General features: G+C 33.8%; 1 pseudogene; it reads left to right on the top strand.

Annotated features, from left to right (window-relative positions):
* Positions 1–868: 868 nt before the first annotated feature.
* Positions 869–18,119, top strand: LOC128283984 (beta-galactosidase 15-like; annotated as a pseudogene).
* The last annotated feature ends 1,990 nt before the right edge of the window (positions 18,120–20,109 follow it).

Raw genomic sequence — 20,109 nt, 5'->3', positions numbered from 1 at the left:
AAGAAAGTTGAATTTTCTCTTGATTACGAGGGTTCATTGGTGCATCAAATGTGCAATGCTTCCTATTGCTGTCATTCCGAATGGTATGCCTTCAAAATATTTTTAAGGGATGGAGGTATTCTAACAATTAATGGTTCCATCAATTGTTGTTGGTGCAATGAAGTTGAAGAGAACTGTGATAATATTTTTCCTTCTTACTCCCTTTCTTGGAAAGCTTGGGGAGTGTTGTTTCAATGGTGGGGTGTTATGCGTGCGATTCCTTGAAATGTTGTGTATGAATGTTGCTGGATGTTTGGAATGTTAAGATGAAGTGGCTTGTTGCTATGGCGCTATGTTATGGTCATTGTGGGTAGCTAGGAATGAATGAGTTTGCTAACAACTTTAAATGCAATCTCTTTTTTGGATTAGAGCCATTGTTGGTGTTACACAGTGAAGTACTTCATCCTGTTTTCTCTAAAAGGTGTTAGCAAGATTGATCTACTAACAATGCTTTGGGATGGCAACTACTATGATTGGCGTACTAACAAAAGCAAGTCTTATTTGTTGATGAAAGAAATCTTAATTTAATATAACTAGAACTCTACAAGTTTTAATAATACGAAAATTTATAGATAATTAATTATAATTAAAAAGTTTATTTAATTAATGCTGTTACATAGAACTAAAACTCAACTTTCAACATAATTTGCTGATTTAATCTCATATCACTGATTATATAAATCTATTTAAAACAACAAATAAATCAAAGTAAATATCTTTTGAAAATCAAGTATTTGATATGAATTCAATCACTACGCTTATAAATACGTTATCATACTCTACTGATTTTTCAATCAACACTTCTTTTAGCTTTACTAGATAGAAAAAAATGAATATATTCAATATTTTATTTTCTTCTCTTATTTTTTCTTTCATCCTATTTCATTCGAATGCACTTAATGTCACTCATGATTCAAGATCTATCATAATTGATGGAAATCATAGAATTATTCTTTCGGGTTCGATTCATTATCCGAGAAGTACTGCTCCGGTAATAATTTACAATTGAGTTATTTGGGATATTTTTTATAATTTAATTCTGGATGATTGATTGATTATTTTTTTAATTTTTTATTAGATGTGGCCGGATCTTATAAGAAAGGCTAAAGAAGGTGGATTGGATGCGGTTGAAACATATGTGTTTTGGAATGCACATGAACCAGCTCGTCGTCAATATGATTTTAGTGGAAATCTTGATCTTATTCGATTTCTTAAAACAATTCAAGACCAAGGTTTATATGCAATTCTTCGAATTGGACCTTATACTTGTGCCGAGTGGAATTATGGGTAAATTAATTTATTTTAAAATTTTAATGAATTATGCTATTTCATAAATAATTTAACTATTTTTTTAGTATTAATAGTTTTATTTGTTTTATTAGAGGCTTTCCTGTATGGTTGCATAACATACCCGGAGTTTCTCTCCGTACTAAAAACGATGTCTTTATGGTAATTCTTCTAATTTTCAGTAAATTTTTTTAAAAAATCAATTCTATTTTTGTTTATTTTTATATATAAATAATGTCTTTAATTTTTCTTTATTTTTAGAATGAAATGAAAAACTTTACAACTTTGATAGTTGATATGGTCAAGAAAGAGAAACTATTTGCATCCCAAGGAGGAAACATCATTCTTGCTCGGTATATATGATAAAATTTTATGTTTTATTAATTTTATTTTTATTATATATTTTAAATAATATCAAAATAAAATGTATATATATAGGTTGAGAATGAATATGGGAATGTTATGGAACCATATGGAGATGATGGGAAATCATATATTAACTGGTGTGCCCAAATGGTCGATTCTCTTGATATTGGTGTCCCTTGGATCATGTGTCAACAAGTTGCTCCCCAAAGCCTATGGTATTGCATTTTATTTTATTTTTACTATATTATTTTATTTAGAAATAGATTTTTTTGTGATAATTGAAATTTGATTTTGATTTGTTTAATTATAATTGTAGTTGGAGACATGCAATGGTTGGTATTGTGATGAATACAAACCAAAAGACCCTAATACCCCTAAAATGTGGACTGAAAATTGGACTGGATGGTGAGTTTCTTTTTCTTCTTAAAATTGTTCTTAATTTAATTTCAATTATAAACTTTATATTAAATTTATTTTAATTAATTTTAGGTTTAAGAGTTGGGGTGGTGCAGACCCTCTTAGAACAGCAGAAGATCTTTCTTACTCTGTTGCTCGATTTTTCCAAAAGGGTGGTACACTACAAAATTATTACATGGTCAGTGATTTTTTTTTTGAAATTAAATTCTTAAAATTAATAATTTAATTTTATTAATTAACCCCTATTTTTCCCAATTTTTTTAGTATCATGGTGGTACCAATTTTGGAAGAACTTCTGGTGGCCCATATATTACCACTACATATGACTACAATGCACCTCTTGATGAATATGGTAATTTTATGCCTTTGAATGTATATGTATAAAATATAATTATTGTAATTAATTATTAATTTTTATTAGGAAATTTGAACCAACCAAAATGGGGACATTTGAAGCAGCTTCATGATGTTCTATATTCCATTGAGTATACTCTTACAAATGGGGATGTTAGAAATGAAAAACTCAGCAATTTAGTCATGGTAATAAAATTAATTTATATATGAATTTATTTGAAAAAATTATAAATATTTATCATTTTATTCTAATTATTGTTCTTAATTATATATGTAACACCCCAAACCCGGCCCAGAAGTTATGGCCGGATCCGGCATGCCACATCAAAACGTAAAAAAAAAAAAATTCCATTCTAAGTCCAAAAATCGTACTTGATGTTCAAAAGATTAATTCATTAAGGGTTAAAGTGAAAGGAAGTCATGCACCGTAGGAAACCGGAAAAGAGGTGGTGAGTCCATCGGATCGCTAAGTACCAAGCTCCTTCGGATCCAATCCTAGACATGCATACCGCCATTGCCACACCTTAACGTCATGGATATTTCTAGGAAACCGATTTGATTAAGTCATTTTAGGAAAAGTGATTAATTTTGGAAAATACTTTCATTGCGGAAGCTTTGCTTGTTGTCGTGTTATTTTGAAATCAATTGTTGTTTTTGAAAACGCGCCCTAAAACTATCCAATTTCAACAGTTAAAATAAATATTATCTATCTTAATAAAACATATAAAAACCATCAAAAATAAATAAGCGGCCTTATTACATTTAAAAGCCCAAAACCTCAAACGTAATTAAAAGGATGTCCAGTTCATTAGAAGAAAATCAAACTTTCAGAACGGGTGGCCACTCCGAATTCCCTCACAGCTCCAAGCCCACTATGGTTGGGGATTTCCTGCGTGGATGAAAATAAAAGGGGTGAGTTGGGGGAAACTCAGTGTGTAAGGAAAACCCATTCAAAGCCCAAGTCACTCAAGCCCATTGGGCCTAAGCCCATTCGGTAATAGTGGTACTGGGCGAGCCCTTTCAGATTATAATAAACTGGGCCTTAGCCCTTATTCAGATAATAGTATGGCCCATAGGCCCATTTCAAAATACATGCAACATCAAGAAACATATGCAAGCCCATTTGGGTAATAGTGGTACTGGGCAAGAGCCCTTTTCAGACATAATAAACCGGGCCTTAGCCCCTTATTCAGATAATAGTATGGCCCATAGGCCCATTTCAAAATACATGCAACATCAAGAAACATATGCAAGCCCATTTGGGAGACTACTCAACCCACCAACCCACTACACTCCACCCGTACCAGCCATACACTCCATGTGGGATAGCTCAACCCACCCAAATTTCAACACTCCACAGCTTGCAAAGATTCTTTCTCGATTACGAAAGAATTGAGGCAAAGCCTCCAAGACGTGGACAAGCCACTTTCAGTACTTCCTCCGCCAATATCCCAATCCCATGCATCAGATAATAACAACATGGCATGCAGTAAATAACAAAAGTCAAACATGCATTTAAGTCAATTTAACCCTAGGGGTATTTTGTAATTAATCTCCTAGGGTAAACGTAAATTTTCCACTTTTAAAGGTATTTCAGAATTTATCTATTTTAGGGTTTTTCATGCATTTTCCTACTTTTCACGTACTAACGAATCACGCATCGAGGGTTCTTACCGAATTGGGCCCGTTGGCCCATCATTCCAATTTTGGCCCATTAAGCCCAAAAATATCGAGGGCACGTAAATCATGCACTTTGCAGTCCAAACATTACAGCTTACCAAAAATATTAATCGATTTACTTCACGAGCATTCGCACACTCATAAATCTACAAAATACCGGTTTTCGGCATTTCGCTTTTCGACTTTTTTGATCTAGACTAAGAAAGAGGGTGTTAGTTACACACTGTTTTATGACGATATCTTGTGAGATCCACACACGAACTGCCTACAATTGGATTACTAACACGTTAATCTAACTATTCAAATACGAACTACGATTAACCCCTTACAATATTCGCCAACCACACCTACAGATCATAGTAAGCTTATAAGAAATCAATAAGCAACTCATTAACAAATTTTTGTCAATGTTTACCACATAATCATAATTTCACTGCAAGCTGTCTTCCTGAGCAACAGTCACTAAATCATTTATAACTGGAGCTACGAAACTCCAAATCAAGTGCCGTTAATTTTCCCTAAAAATAGACTCATATATCTTCTATCCATAAAATTTTCAGAATTTTTGGTTTAGCCAATCAATACCAGATTTTTCTCAAAGTTTCCCATGTTTCACTGTTTGACTAATCTGACCACTCTTCATTACGAATCAAATTTCTCATTGTACAGAATTCAAAATATGTTCTTGTTTATTTCATTAGAAACTAGACTCAATAAGCTTTAATTACATAATTTATTCAGCTTCTAATTCATCTCCCATAATTTATGGTGATTTTCCAAAGTCACGTTACTGCTACTGTCCCAAGCAGATTTATTACCAAATCACTCTTTCATACACCTATCTTGCATGCATGTTATTTAAACATGTATATCACCAATCAATCATCACATATCTATGATTTTACTTAAGCATAATCTCCATTTCATCATTTTAAAGCACAACATGTTAGCCGATTTTTCCCTTTAGCATCTAAGGCACATGCATGCTCATTTGTTTGGCTCAACTTCACATATCTTCCATTTTTCATCAAAAGAACATGAAACAACAACCATTTCCTTCATTTTAATTCATGACCAAATGCTCACAACACAACCAAAAATCAAAATATACTTCAAGAGTTAAGGTAGAATCAAGAAGAACTCATGAACCTCAAAATAGAAGCAAGGTACCAAGAACTTACCTTCAATTTTCCTCCTCCTAATGACCGAATACTCAAGAGCTTTCTCCTCTACTTTCTCTTCTCTAACTTTCAGCTATGATGAACAAAGATGGACAAAACTTTGTTCTTTTCACCCCTTTTTCTTTTAATAAAACTTCATATTTCATCCATTTAATTCTTTATTTCAAAAGACATGATATTCTTATCATGAAACATTTACCTAACCCATTATCATGAAACATTTACCTAACCCATTATCATGGAACATTTACCTAACCTATTATCATGAAACATTTACCTAACCCATTATCATGGAACATTTACCTAACTTATTATCAATTTGTATCAATTTGTACCATAAATTATGGATATCAAGTGTACATTTTGTCTACAACAACATGATGGCTGGCCACTTCATGTAAAATGGGAGGTTTGTCATGCAAATCCACCTATTTTGCACTCCTATTTATTTGGCCACTTCAATTTAGCCTATAGCATTTTCAAACATTTTCACATAAGTCCTATTTTTATAATTTCACTCCCTTTTTCTTATGGAACAAAAATTAACTAAAATTACCGGGTTCTATCTTAAGCTTGGGCTTTTTAGAGGCCCACTAACATAATTAAACCTATGCCAACATTCATAGGATTCCCGAAAATTGGGGCGTTACAATATATATGATTTTAGGCTACTATTTATCAAACAAAGGAGAAATCAAGTTGTCTTTTGAGCAATACAAATACCAAAACAGATGCAAATGTTAACTTCGGAGGCATTAATTACTTTGTTCCAGCATGGTCTATTAGTATCCTTCCAGATTGCAGGGAGGAAGCATATAATACCGCTAAGGTAAACCCTATTTTCGTGTTCTGGGTTTATTATAGTTATGATAAATATGATATGATTGGAAATGGGTTTGTGATTTTTTTTTTTGAAAAAAATAAACTAGGTTTCTGCTCAAACTTCATTGATGGTTAAGAAATTGAACAAAGCTGAAGATGAACCGAGATCTTTGAAATGGACGTGGCGACCCGAGTTGATCGAATCGACTTCTATTCAAGGAAGGGGAGATGTTTCCGTTAACAAGATAGTTGATCAAAAGGATATGGCAAATGATGCTAATGATTATTTGTGGTATATGACAAGGTAAATTTTTTAACTCACATTATATTTAATTCATATAATATAAATTATATATGTTTTGATTAATCAATTAAATTGTTTTTTTGGACAGCATTTGTTAAAAATAAAATAGAATAAAATAAATAAAAATAAAGAACACATAAATTTTACGTGAAACCCTTTCGGAAAAAAACCACGGCAGAGGAGAAGAAAATTCACTATGTCGAAAATTTTTACTCAAATACAAGAGGAATAGACTATGTCTATTTATAGGCTTGCAAAGCCATATTCTAGTAGGATTGAAACACCTTATCCTAATCAATATAAAATAGATGGAGTTTAATAAGGTTTAAAACCTTATTCTAAAATAAAATAAAAGAAGTCTAGTTCTATATGGATTTTACTTTTATTTTATTTTCCATCGTATTTTATTTAAATAAGAATTTGGGTCACTTAATTCTAACAATCTCCACCTTGACACAAATTCTCAATGAACAAGTTCTTCATCGCGAACTTTCAATAAACAAGTTCTTCACCTCTTCCAAAAACCCCTTAAGGGTTTAACTTCAACAATGAACACCAACCAAGTCTAAGCAATGCTCAAACTTGGTTATAGGAAGTGACTTAGTCATCATATCTGCAGGATTTTCATGAGTGCTAATTTTGCTCACAACAATATCACCACGAGCAATAATATCACGAACAAAATGATACCGAATATCAATGTGTTTTGTTCTCTCATGAAACATTTGATCTTTTGTAAGAAAGATGGCACTGATCGTCACAAAATATCGTGCTGATTTGAAGGTCTTCATTGAGTTCACTAAATAGTCCCTTCAACCAAATAGCTTCTTTACAAGCCTCGAGAATCGCCATGTACTCGCCTTGGTGGTAGACAAAGCGATCGTAGTTTGCAAAGTGGCTTTCCAACTAATTGCACAACCTCCGATTGTAAAGACGTAACTCGTGAGAGATCTTCTTCTATCAAGGTCTCCAGCAAAATCAGCATCAACATACCCTATAACTCCATCTTTAGTTCTTCCAAACTGTAAGCAAACATTAGTAGTGCCTCGTAAGTATCTTAAAATCCATCGAATCGCTTTCCGGTGTTCTTTACCAGATTCGCCATGTATCGCTAATCGCTGACCGACCGCATATGATAAATCGGGACGTGAACAAACCATAGCATACATGAGAGATCCCTCGCACTAGAGTATGGAACATGTGACATGTACTCAATCTCATTATCGATTGAGGAGATAAGGCCGATGAAAGTCTGAAATGGTCGCTAAAGGAGTACTAACAGCTTAGCACTCTGCATATTGAACCGCAAAGAACTTTCTCAATGTACCCCTCCGACTTAGGTACAATTTACTTGCTTTTCTATCTCGAGAATCTCCATACCAAGTATCTTCTTTGCTGGTCCTAAATCTTTCATCTCAAATTCTTCACTTAGTTGGGCTTTAACCTTTCTTATCTCTCTTTTATCTTTTTCGCTATCAACATGTCATCAACATAAAGAAGTAGATACACAAAAGAACCATCACTTTTTCTTAAAGTAGACACAACTGTCAAAACTACTTCTTTTGAAATCATGAGAAGTCATAAAGGAATCAAACCTCTTGTACCTTTGTCTTGGTGACTGTTTCAAACCGTAAAGGGACTTTTTCAAAGAAGCAAACATAGTCCTCTTTTTCGAGACTATAAAACCCTCCGGTTGTTGCATGTAAATATCTTCCTCAAGTTCTCCATGCAAAAGTGCGTTTTACATCTAACTGCTCAAGCTCCAAATCATGCATGGCAACAATACCAAGCAAAGCTCGAATCGAACTATGCTTAACAACCGGAGAGAACACATCATGAAGTCCACTCCGGAATTTGATCAGTAACCCTTTGCAACAAGCCTTGCTTTATATTTGGGTTCTTCAACTCCCGAGTCCCTTCTTTCTTTTTAAACACCCATTTACAACTAATGACCTTTTTACCTTTAGGAAGTTTTACAAGATCCCATGTTCTGCTTTTTGTGGAGTGATTCCATCTCCTCTTGCATAGCAAACATCCACTTTTCTCGAGTCTTCACACTAATTGCCTCGAATAATTAAATGGCTCTTGATTCGCATCTATATCTTCAGCCACATATAAAGCATAAGCAACTAGATCAACCTCGGCATACTTCTTTGGAGGTTTAATTTCTCTTCTTGTCCTGTTTTTGGCGATAGAGTATTGCGGTGAAGAAGCAACTCTATTCTCAATTTTGTCTTGGCTTGAGGAGTTGATTCAGATTAATCGATGCTCCACCGCTTTTGGTTTTCTTTATTGGAAGAGTCTTTAAGAGATAAGTTAGGTAGCATAGCGGTTTCATCAAAACAACATCTCGCTAATCACAACTTTTCTATTTTCAGACACCATAACTTATAGCCTTTTACACCACTTTATAACCAAGAAAACGCATTTAATGGATCTCGGTTCCAATTTTCCATTATCAACATGAGCATACGCAGGACACCCAAAAATCTTTAAATCAGAATAATTAGCAGGATTACCAGACCATACCTCTTGTGGAGTCTTTTTCTCAATGGCAACGGATGGAGATCGGTTGATCAAAAAACATGCAGTAGAGGCTGCTTCTGCCCAAAATGACTTCGGTAAGTTGGCATTTGACAACATACATCGAACCTTCTCCATGATCGTTCTGTTCATTCGTTCTGCAACGCCATTTTGCTGTGGAGTATGACGAATCGTCAAGTGTCTCATGATCCCTTCGACTTGCACAATCTATTAAACTCATCGAGCGTAACTCTAAGCCATTGTGCATGCGGAGGTATTTTATCTGCTTTTCCGTCTGTTTTTCAATCATAATTTTCCAAGACTTAAATGTGGAAAATACATCACTTTTCTCGCTTCAGAAGAACGCCCAAACTTTTCTCGGAAAATCATCAATAAAGGTTAGCATATAATTAGCTCCACCTCTCGAAGGCACTCGGACGGCCCCCACAGATCGAATGGATATACTCCAACGCTTCCTTCGTGTTATGGATTCCTCTAGTGAATCGAACTCTCTTTGCTTCCCAAAACACAAGGTGCTCACGAAATTCAGTTTGCAAATTCCTTGCCCATTAAGAAGTCCTCTTTTGCTTAATTTCGCCATGCCATTCTCACTCATATGCCCTAGGCGATATGCCAAAGTTTAGTAATATCATCATCGACAAGGAAGAGGAAGCGACAATTGCATCACCAAGAATGAGAGAACCTCAGAAACATATAACTTGGCAATCTTTCTTTGCCCTTTCATCACAACAAGGGACCCTTTGAAATCTTTAAAACCCCACTTTCATTGTGTATCTGCACCCTTTTGAATCAAGAGTACTCAACGAAATTAAATTTATTTTCAATTCGGAACATGCCGCACGTCACTAAGTGTTCGACAACTCCATCAAACATCTTAACTTTAATTGTTCCAACACCGCGATTTTACATGAAGCATTATTTCCCATCAAAACAACACCTTCAGACATCGTTTCATAAGTTGTAAACCAATCCCGATTGGGACTCATGTGGAAGGTGCAACTGAATCAAGTATCCACTCGCTTACTTTAGAATCATTAATGAAGCAACTAGAAGTTCACCATCGCCGTAGTCTTCTACAACATCACTTCACCGAATTTTTCATTTGTTTTCCTTTTGATTCGCAGCCTCCTTTTAATATTATTTTGTAGCTTATAGCACTCAGATTTAATGTGCCCTTTCTTCTTGCGAAGTTGCAAGTTTTACCTCTGCTTGAAGATTTCGATCTACCCTTAGATTTACCACGAGGATTCCGTTCTCGTGTTCTACCACGATCATCATCAACATTCCGGTCTTGTCTCCCACGAACAATGAGACCCTCTCCACGAGAGTTGGGTTTAACCACAAGATGCTTCATCTTATCATACGAGGTTAAAGAATCATAAACCTCATCAAGCTGTGAGAGACTCGCGGCTATATAAAATCGTGTCTCTAAAGGTTGAATAAGACGGGGCAACAAACAAAGTAGAATCAACCCTAGATCTTCCTTATCATATCGAACCTCCATGGCCTCCAAGTTTGAGAGAATTTCTTTAAACACATTAAGTGTTCGGTACGACGCACCTTCCTCCAAACGATGAGCATAAAGACGCCGCTTCATATGCAACTTGCTTGCTAGAGTTTTCGACATACATATTTGTTCTAGCCTCTTCCATAATGCAATGCAGTTTTCTCTTTCATCACATCCCGCAAAATTTCGTTGGACAAATGCGATGTAATTGTGTTAATGCCTTTCGATCCTTACGCTTCTTCTCTTCATCATTAATGTCGAAGGCATCTTATCTATCCTAGCGGGGCATCCTCTAGATCCATCTGCAAGAACGCTTGCATCTTAATTTGCCACAACGCAAATCGGTGTTGCGATCCAACAATAAATTTCATACTTCAAAGACGCCATTACCGTGATCGAGATGAATAACCCTAAGCTCGATACCAATTTGTTAAAAATAAAATAGAATAAAATAAATAAAATAAAGAACACATAAATTTTACGTGAAACCCTTTCGGAAAAAAACCACAGCAGAGGAGAAGAAAATTCACTATGTCGAAAAATTTTACTCAAATACAAGAGGAATAGACTATGTCTATTTATAGGCTTGCAAAGCCATATTCTAGTAGGATTGAAACACCTTATCCTAATCAATATAAAATAGATGGAGTTTAATAAGGTTTAAAACCTTATTCTAAAATAAAATAAAAGAAGTCTAGTTCTATATGGATTTTACTTTTATTTTATTTTCCATTGTATTTTATTTAAATAAGAATTTGGGTCACTTAATTCTAACAGCATTGATGTTGCAAAAGATGATCCCATGTTGAATGGAACAGTGACACTTCGTGTCAATGATACTGGTCATGTTCTTCATGCTTTTTTCAATGGAGAATATATTGGTAATTACAAACTATATTTTATATATATTATATTGAATTCAAAACATATTTATTTAAATTTATATGTATTTATTTTTGTAGGTTCTCAATGGTCAAAATATGGTGATAGCAATGTAACATATGTTTTCGAGAGGAATATTAAGCTATCCCCCGGAAAAAACTTGATATCATTACTTAGTGTCACCGTTGGATTCAAGGTATATACATACATATATATATATATATATATACACATACATACAACAAATTGAAAACCCCTAGAATTTTAATATATAATTGAATCAAAATAATGCAGAACTATGGTCCGATGTTTGATCTGGTTGGAGCTGGATTACATCACCAATTGAGTTGGTTTTGAGCAAAAATGTCATCAAGGATTTGTCTTCAAATAAATGGACATATAAAGTTGGTTTGAATGGAATTTGAACAAGTTTTTCAACACAAATTGTGCTTCAAAATCATCATCCAAATGGGTTTTGGACCCTATTCCAGCTTGATGTGAACTTCACTTGGTATAAGGTAATTAAAACCAATGCATTTACCTACATATAAATCTTACATATAATGTTTAATTTTATTAATATTTATGTTTGATTTTTTTGAAATTTCGACAACATTCAAAGCTCCATTGGGGAATAAACCAGTTGTTGTGGATTTACTAGGTTTAGGAAAGGGCATGGCTTGGGTGAATGGTCATAGTCTTGGTAGATATTGGCCATCTTATATAGCTGATAAGAATCTTTGTAAGACAGAGACTTGTGATTATCGTGGTAGATATAGTGATAGTAAATGTGTCTCTAAGTGTGGTGAACCTACCCAAAGATGGTAATCTTAAGTTTTTACAAATATAAATATACATTTTATATTATTAGTATTTTTTAGTATTCTAATTTTTTTTTGTTTTATAGGTATCATGTTCCTCGATCATTTCTTAAAGACGGTGAGAACACTTTGGTATTGTTTGAGGAATTTGGTGGTAATCCTTCCTATGTACAATTCCAAACCGTTGAAATCGGATCGATTTGCATAAATACTCATGAAGGAAAAGAAGTAAAATTATCATGCCAAGATCGACCAATTTCAAAGATCAAGTTTGCTAGTTTTGGTAGCCCACAAGGTGTAAAAGCGGATCATTTGACAAAAGTGAATATGACTCAAGTGGATGTTTTATCAATTCTTGAAAAGGTAAGGTGTTTTATTTTTATTTTTTAATATCTTGAAATATTTTTTTCCTATGATATATGTTTTGAAAATTTTAACAGAATGTGTAGGTAAAGAATCGTGCTCCTTCAAAATTAACGAAGACAAATTCGAAAACCTTCTTGTGAAATAAAAAAATTAGCCGTGGAAGCCGTCTGCAAAGATTTTACTTTTTAAATTATTTTTTCTTTTTAGTTTAATTTTTTAATTATTTAGTTGTTTTATTTTTTAAATTATTTTAGGAATCATCTTAGGATTTGTAATTACATAAATCTAATAAAAGCATAGTTTATTTATTTATTTATTCTTTGCTTTCTTGATAAAGTTTCTGTTATAGATATAATATATAAACCTAAAAAATTTTAAAAAGGTTAAATGAAATTGATTTTGTAACTGCACAATTGTCTATATTTTAAGCCAAACTTTTGGTCCCTAAGTGTGGAAGCATTGGAGCAGCTTTAGAGACAGCAACCAACAAAGACATTTATTTTTGCTTTTAGATTACAAAAGTTGTCATTTAGTATGCTATAATCCAAACTTGTCTTTTTATAATGTAACAAATTTTTCAAAGATTTATGCACCTGATTTTGTTTTACAACCATAAGATATTAATACGTAATTCGGTACTCGAGTTTGACACTTTTTTAATGTGGTACTTGTGTTAATTGTTTGGTTCAGTTTGTTACTTGTATTTGACAAAAGTTATATATTTTGGTATCTAAAAGTAATGATGTTAACTTTTTAGGGTTTAATTCGTGTTTTAAGATTGATTTGATGAAAGTTAATTGCTAATATTATTAGGTTTAAATTTTTCATGGATTTGTTTAATTTTGCATTTAACTTGTCAAATACAGTCCAATGGATGTGATTTACTTCGGGTTTTAGGGTTGGTTTGATGAAAGTTAATTGTTATTTTTCATCACTAAAACCTGAGTTAATTGGTTTGATGAAATTAGTTATATAACAATATTTTAATTTGGCATGTTTAATTTTGGAATTTAACTCGAAGAATTTCACTTGATTCAACTCGAATTTTATCTCACTCGATTTGATTCTAAAAAAAATTAAATTAACTTAGGATGATAAAATAGGACTCGTAAACTTGATTAATTCAAAAAAAAAAATTCACTCTGTACAGACCCAATATTGCCCGGGCCCATAAACAAATATAACAGCCCAATATACCCAAGCCCAAAACTAAACCTTAGCCCAACTAGTCCTAAAACTTCTCAGCCGACAAACCCTAGCCCCCAAGTTCAATCGCCCATACATTCGCCATCGCCCCATACCCTCGTGTTAAGGGCCAACGCATGGCCTCACGTCGCCCAGTCTCGAACCCATACCCGAGCGCCAACGCATAGCCCCGTGTTCGACACGCAAAAAGAAAACAAACGAAAGCACCAACAAGCCAATACAAAAGCAGAGGACAAAAATTGTTGTTTTCTGAGTTATTCGGCTATAAAGCCTTTGATTTTCGATTGTAAAAAAAAACGAACAGATTACACAAAAAAAAGAGGAATCAAATACAAGGAAGTTGAATATTCGCAAAGGTTGTTCCTGTTTTCATTTTACGCCTCTATTTTCCTTTTATTTTGAAATCTATCTCAAAAACAAAAAAGAAAGCAAAAGAGAGGTTTACCTTGCGAGTTGGCCATCGTTTCCCCTTCATTTCGTCGAAATCAAGGTTTAAAAGGGATCTCACAGCCGAAATGGTCATCCTTTGAAGCCCGGAGCTGTTCGTCTCTGCTGATGGACACAGATCGGCGCTAAAGGGGGAGTTATAAGGTCAGACGAGAGGGATAAGAGGGGCTAGGGTTTGATTGGCCGAATGATTCAGCTTTAGGTCCTTTTAAAGGATCAAATACGACGCCGTTTTAAGCCCGTTTCAATGGCTCAAAAACGACGTCGTCTAATCGTGCCCGACCCGATCCAGTTTGCTGCCCCGATGACCCGCGTGTTTTTGCGGTGAGGGTATATTTCCAAAATCAGCCCCTCCCCTTTCGCACCACGTTTCAATCAGCTCGCACTCATGCTTCAGGATTTTTTTTATTACCCCTGCGATATGTGCGCGTTTGCACTCTAGTCCCTTGTACAGTGTCACATTTTGGGCATCTAGAATATTTCCAGCTTTAGTCCCTACATACTTGCGCGGATTATTTATTGACCCAATTTTCGATTTTTTATTTATAAATTATTCATCTTATTTTAATTCATTTTTATTTTAGTTTTCTATTTGTATAACTTACCTTTTAAACATGTTTAATATTTCTATATCGATCTATTTTAATCATTTTGTTTGGTTATATTTGTACATTTGTTTTTGAAGATTTTTATTTAGATTATTTCAACATTCTTGTAAAATTTTCTTTTAGATAATATATATATTTGTACATGTAGTATTTTAATTGTGTTTTTGACTCGTAATGCTTACTCTTTTAAAATTCCTAATATTCTTATATACGTGTATATATGTATCGAGTTCCTTTTGAAAACTCTATTTTGTTTATAAAATCATCGTTTTAAAATTCTTTTCACGTTAAACTATTTTAGCACTTTTAAATACTTATATATATATTAGTACATATATGTGATCTATATACTTTATTAGATCATGATTTTATACTTATAGTCGTCCTTGTGTAATGAGTTCAAGGTTCTTTTTATCATGTTATTTCGCTATTTATATGATATTTCTTTAAATATTCTATATGTGTGTCATGTACATTTTTTAAAATCAAGGTTCATAATTTGGCATGTTTAATTTTTTTAATTTAACTCGAAGAATTTCACTTGATTCAACTCGAATTTCATCTCACTCGATTTGATTCTAAAAAAATTAAATTAAGTTAGGATGATAAAATAGGACTCGTAAACTTGATTAATTCAAAAAAAAAATTCACTCAATTTGATCGAATGCTCACCCTTAGTATCCAAAGCGGTAATACCTAATAATTATAAAGTAAAAATGATATTTTTAGTGCACCAAATATAAATCAAAATATTGGTTCAATATTTTTAGGCATAGATAATTCAAAGTTGGATGTGCGTATTAGATATGAGTATGTGTTTGAATGAGTATATTTTTTTTTCAAAAGGTCTTTTCACGTATTAAAGAGTTCTTGAAGGGTGATATCTCAATGCTCATATTTAGATATACATTAGATACAAGTACCATATAAGATACTTAAAAAAAGTATCGGGGCAACATAGCTTTTAGTTATTAATGCTTTTGTATATTTTAAAGCTCATTTTTTATTTTTTCAATTGTTATTAGGGAATAGAGTAAGACATTTAATTTGAACGATGATGCCTTCTTAAAGATGAAAAATTTGAGATTGCTCAAAGTCCTTTGCCTCATAAATTGTGATGATTTCAAATATCTTTCCAATGAGCTACAACTTTTAGATTGGATAAGATATCCTTTAAGATCCTTGCCTTTAAGCTTCCAACTGGGCCACCTTGTTGCACTTCTCTTACCATTCAGTTGCATTGAACAATTATGGAAAGGAAATAGAGTAAGGATTAATTCACCTGATCCTTATGTTTTAGCTTAAGGTAGAAAAACAATAACAAAAATAACCTTTCTTTCTTTTTTCTTTTTTCTTTTTCTCTTTTCTCTCTAATTTATTATTGTTTTCAACAGTCCATGTATAAGTTGAAAGTGATCAACCTTGAAGGGTCCCTAAACCTTGAAATTCTGGATTTTGAAGGTTGTATAAGAATTGTACAAGTTCATCCACCCTTGGGAGTTCCTAAGAGGCTTAAACTTCTAAATTTAAGAGGGTGCAAAAGTCTTAGGAGTCTTCCATCCAAAATTGAAATGGAATCTCTTCAAACATTAATTCTTTTGGACTGCTCAAGTCTTGTAAGGTTTCCGGAGATGGAAGGGAAAATGGAATGTCTAAAAACTCTTAATCTTTCTGGTTGTTGTAAAGTTGAAAATTTTCCAGAGAATTTGAAGTAAGTAGAATATTTGGAAGAGCTAGACTTAAGTGAAACACGCATAAAAGAACCCCCATCCTTCATTTTTCAATTGAAAAATCTTAAAGTTCTGTATTTCAATGGATGCGAGGGACCATCTAAGTTACAACAAAATATTCCTTCTCCTTTCAAGGAAACCCAAATAAGAAGGACAAGTTCTATGCGTCTGATGCTGCCTTTGCTGTCAAGTTTGAGTTCATTAAGAGAGTTAAAGCTAAGGGACTGCAATCTTCGTGAATGAGATATTCCTAGTGATATTTTTTGCCTATCCTCTTTGACAGATCTTGATCTTAGTGGTAACAATTTCATCAGCATACTTGAGTTTCTTACTCGACTTCCCAAGCTTAAACTTCTTATGTTATCAAATTGCAAAGAGCTTAAATCGTTGCCTGAGCTTCTAACAAGTATAGCAAGAGTCTGTATAGATGGTTGTGCTTCACTTGAAGTAGTTGCAAGCAATGGTTGTACTTTGAGCTATGGAATGCTGTTTAGCAAGGCTGAAAGGCTGGAATTGGTTGGCTATACCGCTAGTGACTGGGCTGGCTCGATAGATGACATGAAAAGTTGTTGAAGTTGGCTTCCATGCAGCTCATGCAATCAAGGAGAAATTTATGCACATAAGTCTTCCGGATGAAATACATGCAACTGAAGATGTTAATGCTACTGTTTCATCTCAGTTTCATTTTGTTACCTTTTAACAATGTTTTTTTGTAATTTAGTTTATTTTGAACTATGTTTGGATGACAATTGATATAACTTGATGGTAAAAGAGCTGGTTACCAGTTTTGTTCAAGTGTACAAGTTAATATTACCTAGTTCCAATGTATTAAGTGGAGTTAGGTAGTGTTTAGGTGATGAATTTGTTAATTTTGACCAGCCAATGTCTAGTATATGTAATGGCTTTATGCCAATGTTTCTTTTTGAATGAAATCATCAGATTTTCCTTCCATATGCTCTATTTTTCTTTGCTTTCTAAATTCTGTTTCTATTCCTGCTTAAAGCTCAAAGCTTGAATACAAGCATTTTTTTGTTCATTCTTCATCCGGATACATTACATTGCTGTTAAAGTCCAAATTGAAGTTCATACTCCATCCGAATAAAGTGTGTCTAACACCAACAAAAGTACCTCAGGATATGTTTTCACCCTTGGTTCAGTTATATTTAGCTGGAGCTCAAAGAAGCAAAGTGTTGTTGCTTAATCAACTGCTAAGGCAGAATATGTGGCAGTTGATGGAGTTGTCAACCAAGCCATTTGGCTGAGAAAAACCTTAGCTAATTTGAACCTGCACCAAAGGGAAGCAACAGGGATCATGTGTGACAATCAATCCGTCATTGCAATTGCACAGAATCCTGTCTTTCATGGGAGAACAAAACACTTTAAAATCAAATTTCATTTTGTTAGGGAGATGGAGCAAGCTCGAGAGGTGGAGCTGATTCATTGCAATTCTGAGGATCAAGTTGCTGACATCTTGACAAAACCCCTTAGTGTGTCAAAGTTTAACAAATTAAGAGAGCAAATGGGAGTTTGCAGCATGGAAGCCAAGGAGGAGTGTTGAAGTTAGCCTCCATGCAGCACATGCGGCAAAGGAGCAGCACATGCACGCTCGAGACCTACATGCAGTAGCTGAAGCTCAATGTTGCTGTTTATTTTAGTTTCCTTTGTTACTTTAAATGATGTTTTGTAACTTACTTGAATTAGAACTAAGTTGTTAATGTACTTGATGTATTATGTTGACATTTGAGCTGGTAAATCAGCTTTACTAAGTGTGCAAGTTTAGTCTTTCAAGTTTCTATGTAATTAGTGGAGTTAAGTAATGTTTAGGTAATGTAAGCCTTACTTTGATCAGCAAAATGTCTGATATTTGTATTGGCATTATGCCATTATTCATTTTAAATGAAATTCATCAGATTTCCTTCCATATACTCTCTATTTTCTTTGCTTTGTTCTTAATTTTCAATCTTGAATTCTGTTTGTTTCTTCTGCAAGTCACGAGCCTTGCTGTGCAAGCATTTGTGTTCTAAGGCTATTCATTGTTCAAAATCCCTAACAAGAATGATAGTCAATGGATTGGAGTAGCTTCCTATTGCATTTTTGTCAATGATGATGATTCCCGGGATAAGTTTATCAACTGCAGAGCTGTTATCTATTGTAGAAATTTTGGACAAGCCGGTCGAAATGGATCTGTCTTTCGAGATATAGATCTTCGATGTGTCGATGCGAATAGTTGGTTGTTTGGGAAACTTTTTAACAAGCCTATAACGAAGGATCACCTATTTCTTCGATATTGGTCGCGTGATAAATTACATCCATTTTCCTTAGAGGATAAATGTGGTGAATGTGAAATTAATAATTTATGGACAATAGATTGCTTAGATCAGGAATGCAATGAGCTTGAATTGTCTTTCACAGACCTGGATGTTCCCTGTGTTAAGGTGAAGAAGTGTGGTGTTAGAATGGTGTATGAGAAAGATTTGGAAGACATAAAAGAGCTGCATAGCCATACCACTCAATGTTCTCCAAATCTTGAATAATGAGGAAAAGAAGAATTCTATCATATCATTAACTGAGTCTTGGGGGGTGTATTTAATACAAACGTTGCTATTAACTAACTAACAATATTAACTGTTTAACTAATCTTGTTTAACAACATAACTACGGTCTACTAATACTAAAGCTATCCATAACATGCCTCGAGCTTTATCAACTTTCTTCCCTGCTCAAAACAAGCTATCCATAATAGTCCAACACTCTGTTGATAACGATGGATCAATAGATTCAATAGGTAGCACTTCCCTTGTAAAACAAAAACCAAAATGGATGCAAATTTTTTTCAATTTTATAATGAGCCGATCGGGGAAGAAGCTGTAATTGTGGTAAACTACTTCACTAGCCTTCCCCTATAAATTATTTTTTTAGATCTTTTTATCGACCTTATTTACATCTTTTATGTTGTTTAAAGTATTCATTTTGAACATCTTTACTCAACATATATTTTGATACATTTATGAAATATGATTCTTCAAATTATGTAATCAACTTTAAATTTTGAGTATAGACATGTTGAACACCAACTTGTATTGAATGACATGTTTTGTTTGAAAGACAACATAGTGTTTTTATACATTTGAAAATTTATTCATATAATTAATTATTTTTAAATGATTGAAACTTGTATTGTTTAATGAATTTTATTATTTATGTATTAAATTTTATGTTATATGTATAAACTTACATCTATATTTTCACTGCATGAAGAAGCGGTAATAGGGTGAAATATAATTGTTGTAGGCCAATTTTAGCCCATTTACATCAAAACCCAATTTAGCCCTACCTAACCCACCAAAATTAAACCCCAAACCCAAGATCTTAACTACCTAAAGCCCAATTTACATTAAAACCCGAATGGCCCAAACCCTAAGCCTAAATAAAAAAAAAAGAGAAACCCTAATCTTCCTAAACCTAGCTGCTGCCGACTTAGCCTCTGCCACCTCCCCACTTGCCTCTGACGACCCTGCAGCAGCGCCCCATCGGTCACCTCCACCGCC

Source organism: Gossypium arboreum, chromosome 11 (genome assembly GCF_025698485.1).
Source record: "Gossypium arboreum isolate Shixiya-1 chromosome 11, ASM2569848v2, whole genome shotgun sequence".
Lineage (NCBI taxonomy): Eukaryota > Viridiplantae > Streptophyta > Magnoliopsida > Malvales > Malvaceae > Gossypium > Gossypium arboreum.
This window is presented reverse-complemented; position numbering and strand designations above follow the sequence as displayed.